Genomic DNA, 9,510 nt, shown 5'->3' on the forward strand with positions numbered 1-9,510 from the left:
AACACAATGATCAGTAAAACAGTGAATCAAACTGTCCACATCTGGACAGTCATCAAAGGAAAGACGGTCAAACATAGCAGAAAAACTGTCTGCAGTATCGGCTGAGATGACACGCCTCTGAGACCTAACTTTCAAAGGCTTAGGTTCAGGGATGAAGTCAAGGTTGAACAAGACAAGAGAATGATCACTCAGATGGACATCATGTACAGATACATTAGAAATGTTCAGGCCAAGAGTAAAAACTAAGTCTAAAATGTGGCCTTTTTGATGAGTGGGTTCAGAAACATGTTGCTCAAAATTAAAGGCTTCAGTTAAAGTTAAAAGTTCTTTAGCAGAACAAGATGTGACGTCATGGGTGACTTAGGTCAGTCTGTCAAACTGAGCCTGAGAAACCTGGGTGTTGTATTTGATAAAGACATGTCTCTTGTTCAACACTGTAGAAAACTGACCAGAAACTGTTTCCTTCAACTGAGAAAAATCTCTAAACTTAGGAAAATGCTGTCACAACATGATCTGGAGCTTGTAATCCATGCGTTTGTTTCTTCTCGTCTGGACTATTGTAACAGTTTGTTTTCATGTCTTAACAAGAAGGATCGTCTCGTCTGCAGTTGATTCAGAACTCTGCAGCCAGAATTCTGACCCGCTCTAGTAGAAGAACTCACATTTCTCCGGTCCTTAAAACTCTTCACTGGCTTCCAGTTTCTTTCAGGATCAACTTTAAAATTCTGGTTCTTACTTTCAGAGCTATTCATGGTCAGGCTCCTCCTTACATCACTGATCTGATCCAGCCTTACACCCCAGCTCGGGCTCTGAGGTCTGTGGATCAGAATCTACTTATGGTTCCACGCACACGGCTCAGGACCAGAGGAGAGAAATCTTTTCAGGCTGTTGCTCCTAAGCTTTGGAACAATCTTCCTCTCTCTTTACGCTTGATGGAGTCTACTGACTCCTTTAAGAAACATCTTAAGACGTTTCTATTTGTTCAGGCTTTTCCTTGAATTTCTCGAACTCCTGTGTTGTTCTCGGTGTTGTCTTGATCTTTGAAGTATGTACTGTTTTGAGTATTGTTTTGATTGTTAAAGCGCTTTGTGACCCTGGTCTCGAAAAGCGCTATATAAATATATATTACTTACTTACTTACTTATTAACATATTGAAATGGAGGCATGGAAAGGGATGAACCCGTCTGAATTGTTTGTTGATTTCGACATGGAAAAAGGCTCCAATTCGTGTCACGCACATGCTGACACTGAGCTTAAGACCAGGTCTCATGGACATCTTTGGAAGTTACTCTCAGAGGAAAAGTATCTTCTTATGAGGAAATATGCTCCTCACTGACTGACTCTAGTTATTTATGTAAGTCAGTATTTCTATGAAGATGATTAAATCCACACATCCTTCCATCATGACTATCATTCACTTCAAGTCATGTGAGTGAAGTATGTTCTTACTTCTGTTGAGCAAATTTGATGATCGTAGATCTTTTGAACTTGATCTTTAGAAAAGTAGCTCGCGAACCGGAAAAGTGTGACACCCCTGTTTTAGATCATTTAAATGGAACATTGAAGATAAATAAATACTTTCCATGGGTAACAATCATGGACTGACATTGATCTCTTCTTGAAGATGTGACTATTCCACAAAATATTCTATCATTTGAATGTAGAATTGAGAGAAATTGACCCCTGAACCTTTTCTGGAGCGGTTTGACACCTGTGGTGTAGAGAATGTCAGGAGATGAAACCATCTCACAGGAAAGAGCCTCTTATCTGTTCACCGCTACCAGGTCGTCCGTGGGAGAGAATCTCGGCGGACATTTGTCACTTTGAGGGAAAAAACGATTTAGTGGTGGTTGATTATTTTTCCCGGTATATTGAAATTTTGCACCTTTCAAAATTGACCACTGACAGTACAGTTTTCAGCCTGAAGAACATCTTTGCAAGATGGGGTTGTCCAAACAAACTCATAACTGACAGAGGACCACAGTTTTCAGGTCAAGAGTTTGCAGCCTTTTTCAAGAGCTTATGATTTTGATCATATAACTAGAATAATGCACAGGCTAATGGTGAGGCAGAGAGGGCAGTGCAAACTGCAAAACAGATCCTGAGACAGAGTGATCCATCACTAGCACTCTTGTCCTACAGAGCAACACCTTTACAAGTGACTGGAGTGAGTCCAGCTCAGTTGATGTTGGGAAGACAAATCCGCACAACTCTTCCAACCATTGAAGCTTAGATCGCAGCCTGCATGGCCTGATCTGATGCAGGTGAGGCAAAAAGATGCAGAAGGAAAGGAAAGGTACAGTCGAAACTTTAACACAAGGTACAATCCTAAACCCTTGCCGGAGCTGCAATCCGGAACTTTAGTGTAAAACTAGAGCAGGAAAAGGATCAAACCTGCGACTGTTGTTAAACGCTTTGATCCACCAAGGTCATCTATAGTCCAGACTGACGAAGGTGAAGTGAGACCAAACAGATCATCTCAGACAACGGTTTAAACACCTGAACAACCAACTGAAGGCTCGAGACTGAGAAGGAAAATGTGAACAAACGGAAGCCACAGAAGAAGATTCTTCTCCTGTCAAACCGGAGAGTCCTAAAGTGTTGAGAAGAAGTGGAAATAAAACCTCCAGAAAGATTGAAGGAGTTTGTGTCAATAAATGTTCGGAGAGAATACCCTAGTTAGATGTTAAAGGAGTGATATCTGGGATATTAGAAATGTTACGAGAAACATGCTTGAAATATTGTTTGCACAAATCTCTATTGATTTGTTCTGAAGAAAATGTTTATTAGGTTCTGGTAACACTGTGTCTCAACAGACTCAAAGGAAGGGAGATGTGGTGTTAAGGGACTATGTTTTCTATAGCGCACGGCGCATGGATACATCGGGAGTGACGTGTTGTTCTTGGTCCGAAGCTACGGCTAAAGACGTGTGTTAATAAAACTCCTACACGGATATTCCACGCTTGTTTATTTGTGACTACATATCACTACAATATATATATATATATATATATATTGTTAATTGAATAATTTTCAAATCTTACACCTAAAGTTTGATATTTTTATTCCAAAAATGAATACAATATTTTCATGAACTCAATATTTTTTCTAACTTGTAAGTTTTTTTAATTCAATATAAAAATGTAGGTATAATAGTGTACAATAGTATAATAGTGGTATAATCGAAGTTGATCAAGTACCTCAGAACTCTTTTGATATCCTATTACACCAACATTTTATATTGAATTTAAAATGCTGTAAAAATAAAATTGAATTTCAAAATACATTTTTGAATTATTTAAAAAAAACAATTTTTAATATTCTATATGAATAATACACATTTTAAGGGAACTAATATCACTCATTCATTACTTATTTATATGACATTTTATGACAATGTCTCATTTTTTTTGGAATAAATCTGTTTTTATTTCATTCCAATTATTATTATTTTTTATATTTGTTATTCATAGTTTTCTGTTTGTGATTCATAGTAACGGAACATATTGTTAAGTTCACAACATCATCCTCTGAACACACCACAGTGTGTTGATCGTTCACAGAGAGAATAAGAAACATTAGTTCAAACTTGAGGACGGAAGTCAATCAGTGTCAGAATATTGAACGCTTTCATGTTTCAAATGTTGACACTTTGAATTTTATTCTTGAAATGAAGCTTTTTTAAGATTTGAATTAAATATGTTTTACATTGAAAGGTACATTTTGTATAAACACAGTATATATAAAGGACAAAATAATCTAATATATTTATCTTCTTAATTAAGACTTATATTCTATACAAAAACATGTTTATACATCAGAACCAGAATTATTATTATTTCAATTGCTAGTGAATTGTTCCACCAACAGTAAAAAAAACAACATTAAACATAAATAAAAATGTAATTATGTATAAAGTGCAGAAAATGTGCAAAATGGAAAGTATGGACTGTTGCACTAATGTTGTGTTATTTGTATTAATTTATTCATTATTAACATGTAATTTTGTGTTATTTGTATTAATTTATTCATTATTAACATGTACTTTTGTGTTATTTGTATTAATTTATTCATTATTAACATGTAATTTCGTGTTATTTGTATTAATGTATTCATTATTAACATGTAATTTTGTGTTATTTGTATTAATTTATTCATTATTAACATGTAATTTCGTGTTATTTGTATTAATTTATTCATTATTAACATGTAATTTTGTGTTATTTGTATTAATTTATTCATTATTAACATGTAATTTCGTGTTATTTGTATTCATTTATTCATTATTAACATGTAATTTTGTGTTATTTGTATTAATTTAATCATTATTAACATGTAATGTTGTGTTATTTGTATTAATTTATTCATTATTAACATGTACTTTTGTGTTATTTGTATTAATTTATTCATTATTAACATGTACTTTTGTGTTATTTGTATTAATTTAATCATTATTAACATGTAATTTTGTGTTATTTGTATTAATTTATTCATTATTAACATGTACTTTTGTGTTATTTGTATTAATTTATTCATTATTAACATGTAATTTTGTGTTATTTGTATTAATTTATTCATTATTAACATGTACTTTTGTGTTATTTGTATTAATTTATTCATTATTAACATGTACTTTTGTGTTATTTGTATTAATTTATTCATTATTAACATGTAATTTTGTGTTAGTTGTATTAATTTATTCATTATTAACATGTAATTTTGTGTTATTTGCATTAATTTATTCATTATTAACATGTACTTTTGTGTTGTTTGTATTAATTTATTCATTATTAACATGTAATTTTGTGTTATTTGTATTAATTTATTCATTATTAACATGTACTTTTGTGTTATTTGTATTAATTTATTCATTATTAACATGTACTTTTGTGTTATTTGTATTAATTTATTCATTATTAACATGTAATTTTGTGTTATTTGTATTAATTTATTCATTATTAACATGTACTTTTGTGTTATTTGTATTAATTTATTCATTATTAACATGTAATTTCGTGTTATTTGTATTAATGTATTCATTATTAACATGTAATTTTGTGTTATTTGTATTAATTTATTCATTATTAACATGTAATTTCGTGTTATTTGTGTTAATTTATTCATTATTAACATGTAATTTTGGGTTATTTGTATTAATTTATTCATTATTAACATGTAATTTCGTGTTATTTGTATTAATTTATTCATTATTAACATGTAATTTTGTGTTATTTGTATTAATTTAATCATTATTAACATGTAATGTTGTGTTATTTGTATTAATTTATTCATTATTAACATGTACTTTTGTGTTATTTGTATTAATTTATTCATTATTAACATGTACTTTTGTGTTATTTGTATTAATTTAATCATTATTAACATGTAATTTTGTGTTATTTGTATTAATTTATTCATTATTAACATGTACTTTTGTGTTATTTGTATTAATTTATTCATTATTAACATGTAATTTTGTGTTATTTGTATTAATTTATTCATTATTAACATGTACTTTTGTGTTATTTGTATTAATTTATTCATTATTAACATGTAATTTTGTGTTATTTGTATTAATTTATTCATTATTAACATGTAATTTTGTGTTATTTGTATTAATTTATTCATTATTAACATGTACTTTTGTGTTGTTTGTATTAATTTATTCATTATTAACATGTACTTTTGTGTTATTTGTATTAATTTATTCATTATTAACATGTACTTTTGTGTTATTTGTATTAATTTATTCATTATTAACATGTAATTTTGTGTTATTTGTATTAATTTATTCATTATTAACATGTACTTTTGTGTTATTTGTATTAATTTATTCATTATTAACATGTACTTTTGTGTTGTTTGTATTAATTAATTCATTATTAACATGTACTTTTGTGTTATTTGTATTAATTTATTCATTATTAACATGTACTTTTGTGTTATTTGTATTAATTTATTCATTATTAACATGTAATTTTGTGTTATTTGTATTAATTTATTCATTATTAACATGTAATTTTGTGTTATTTGTATTAATTGATTCATTATTAACATGTACTTTTGTGTTATTTGTATTAATTTATTCATTATTAACATGTACTTTTGTGTTATTTGTATTAATTGATTCATTATTAACATGTACTTTTGTGTTATTTGTATTAATTGATTCATTATTAACATGTACTTTTGTGTTATTTGTATTAATTTATTCATTATTAACATGTACTTTTGTGTTATTTGTATTAATTTATTCATTATTAACATGTACTTTTGTGTTATTTGTATTAATTTATTCATTATTAACATGTACTTTTGTGTTGTTTGTATTAATTTATTCATTATTAACATGTAATTTTGTGTTGTTTGTATTAATTTATTCATTATTAACATGTACTTTTGTGTTATTTGTATTAATTTATTCATTATTAACATGTACTTTTTTGTTGTTTGTATTAGTTTATTCATTATTAACATGTAATTTTGTGCTGTTTGTATTAATTTATTCATTATTAACATGTACTTTTGTGTTGTTTGTATTAATTTATTCATTATTAACATGTAATTTTGTGTTATTTGTATTAATTTATTCATTATTAACATGTACTTTTGTGTTATTTGTATTAATTTATTCATTATTAACATGTACTTTTGTGTTATTTGTATTAATTTATTCATTATTAACATGTACTTTTGTGTTATTTGTATTAATTTATTCATTATTAACATGTACTTTTGTGTTATTTGTATTAATTTATTCATTATTAACATGTAATTTCGTGTTATTTGTATTCATTTATTCATTATTAACATGTAATTTTGTGTTATTTGTATTAATTTAATCATTATTAACATGTAATTTTGTGTTATTTGTATTAATTTATTCATTATTAACATGTACTTTTGTGTTATTTGTATTAATTTATTCATTATTAACATGTACTTTTGTGTTATTTGTATTAATTTATTCATTATTAACATGTAATTTCGTGTTATTTGTATTCATTTATTCATTATTAACATGTAGTTTTGTGTTATTTGTATTAATTTAATCATTATTAACATGTAATTTTGTGTTATTTGTATTAATTTATTCATTATTAACATGTACTTTTGTGTTATTTGTATTAATTTATTCATTATTAACATGTAATTTTGTGTTATTTGTATTAATTGATTCATTATTAACATGTACTTTTGTGTTATTTGTATTAATTGATTCATTATTAACATGTACTTTTGTGTTATTTGTATTAATTGATTCATTACTAACATGTACTTTTGTGTTATTTGTATTAATTGATTCATTATTAACATGTACTTTTGTGTTATTTGTATTAATTTATTCATTATTAACATGTACTTTTGTGTTATTTGTATTAATTTATTCATTATTAACATGTACTTTTGTGTTATTTGTATTAATTTATTCATTATTAACATGTACTTTTGTGTTGTTTGTATTAATTTATTCATTATTAACATGTAATTTTGTGTTGTTTGTATTAATTTATTCATTATTAACATGTACTTTTGTGTTATTTGTATTAATTTATTCATTATTAACATGTACTTTTGTGTTGTTTGTATTAATTTATTCATTATTAACATGTAATTTTGTGCTGTTTGTATTAATTTATTCATTATTAACATGTACTTTTGTGTTGTTTGTATTAATTTATTCATTATTAACATGTAATTTTGTGTTATTTGTATTAATTTATTCATTATTAACATGTACTTTTGTGTTATTTGTATTAATTTATTCATTATTAACATGTACTTTTGTGTTATTTGTATTAATTTATTCATTATTAACATGTAATTTTGTGTTATTTGTATTAATTTATTCATTATTAACATGTAATTTTGTGTTATTTGTATTAATTTATTCATTATTAACATGTACTTTTGTGTTATTTGTATTAATTTATTCATTATTAACATGTACTTTTGTGTTATTTGTATTAATTTATTCATTATTAACATGTAATTTCGTGTTATTTGTATTCATTTATTCATTATTAACATGTAATTTTGTGTTATTTGTATTAATTTAATCATTATTAACATGTAATTTTGTGTTATTTGTATTAATTTATTCATTATTAACATGTACTTTTGTGTTATTTGTATTAATTTATTCATTATTAACATGTACTTTTGTGTCATTTGTATTAATTTATTCATTATTAACATGTACTTTTGTGTTATTTGTATTAATTTATTCATTATTAACATGTACTTTTGTGTTATTTGTATTAATTTATTCATTATTAACATGTACTTTTGTGTTGTTTGTATTCATTTATTCATTATTAACATGTAATTTTGTGTTATTTGTATTAATTTATTCATTATTAACATGTACTTTTGTGTTATTTGTATTAATTTATTCATTATTAACATGTAATTTTGTGTTATTTGTATTAATTTATTCATTATTAACATGTACTTTTGTGTTATTTGTATTAATTTATTCATTATTAACATGTACTTTTGTGTTGTTTGTATTAATTTATTCATTATTAACATGTACTTTTGTGTTATTTGTATTATTTATTCATTATTAACATGTAATTTTGTGTTATTTGTATTAATTTATTCATTATTAACATGTAATTTTGTGTTATTTGTATTAATTTATTCATTATTAACATGTACTTTTGTGTTGTTTGTATTAATTTATTCATTATTAACATGTACTTTTGTGTTGTTTGTATTAATTTATTCATTATTAACATGTAATTTTGTGTTATTTGTATTAATTTATTCATTATTAACATGTACTTTTGTGTTATTTGTATTAATTTATTCATTATTAACATGTACTTTTGTGTTATTTGTATTAATCAATTCATTATTAACATGTAATTTTGTGTTATTTGTATTAATTTATTCATTATTAACATGTACTTTTGTGTTATTTGTATTAATTTATTCATTATTAACATGTAATTTCGTGTTATTTGTATTAATTTATTCATTATTAACATGTACTTTTGTGTTATTTGTATTAATTAATTCATTATTAACATGTACTTTTGTGTCATTTGTATTAATTTATTCATTATTAACATGTAATTTTGTGTTATTTGTATTAATTTATTCATTATTAACATGTACTTTTGTGTTATTTGTATTAATTTATTCATTATTAACATGTACTTTTGTGTTATTTGTATTAATTTATTCATTATTAACATGTAATTTTGTGTTATTTGTATTAATTTATTCATTATTAACATGTACTTTTGTGTTATTTGTATTAATTTATTCATTATTAACATGTACTTTTGTGTTATTTGTATTAATTTATTCATTATTAACATGTACTTTTGTGTTATTTGTATTAATTTATTCATTATTAACATGTAATTTTGTGTTATTTGTATTAATTTATTCATTATTAACATGTACTTTTGTGTTATTTGTATTAATTTATTCATTATTAACATGTACTTTTGTGTTATTTGTATTCATTTATTCATTATTAACATGTACTTTTG

The sequence above is a fragment of the Callionymus lyra genome, chromosome 5 (genome assembly GCF_982586985.1).
Source record: "Callionymus lyra chromosome 5, fCalLyr1.hap1.1, whole genome shotgun sequence".
Taxonomy (NCBI): domain Eukaryota; kingdom Metazoa; phylum Chordata; class Actinopteri; order Syngnathiformes; family Callionymidae; genus Callionymus; species Callionymus lyra.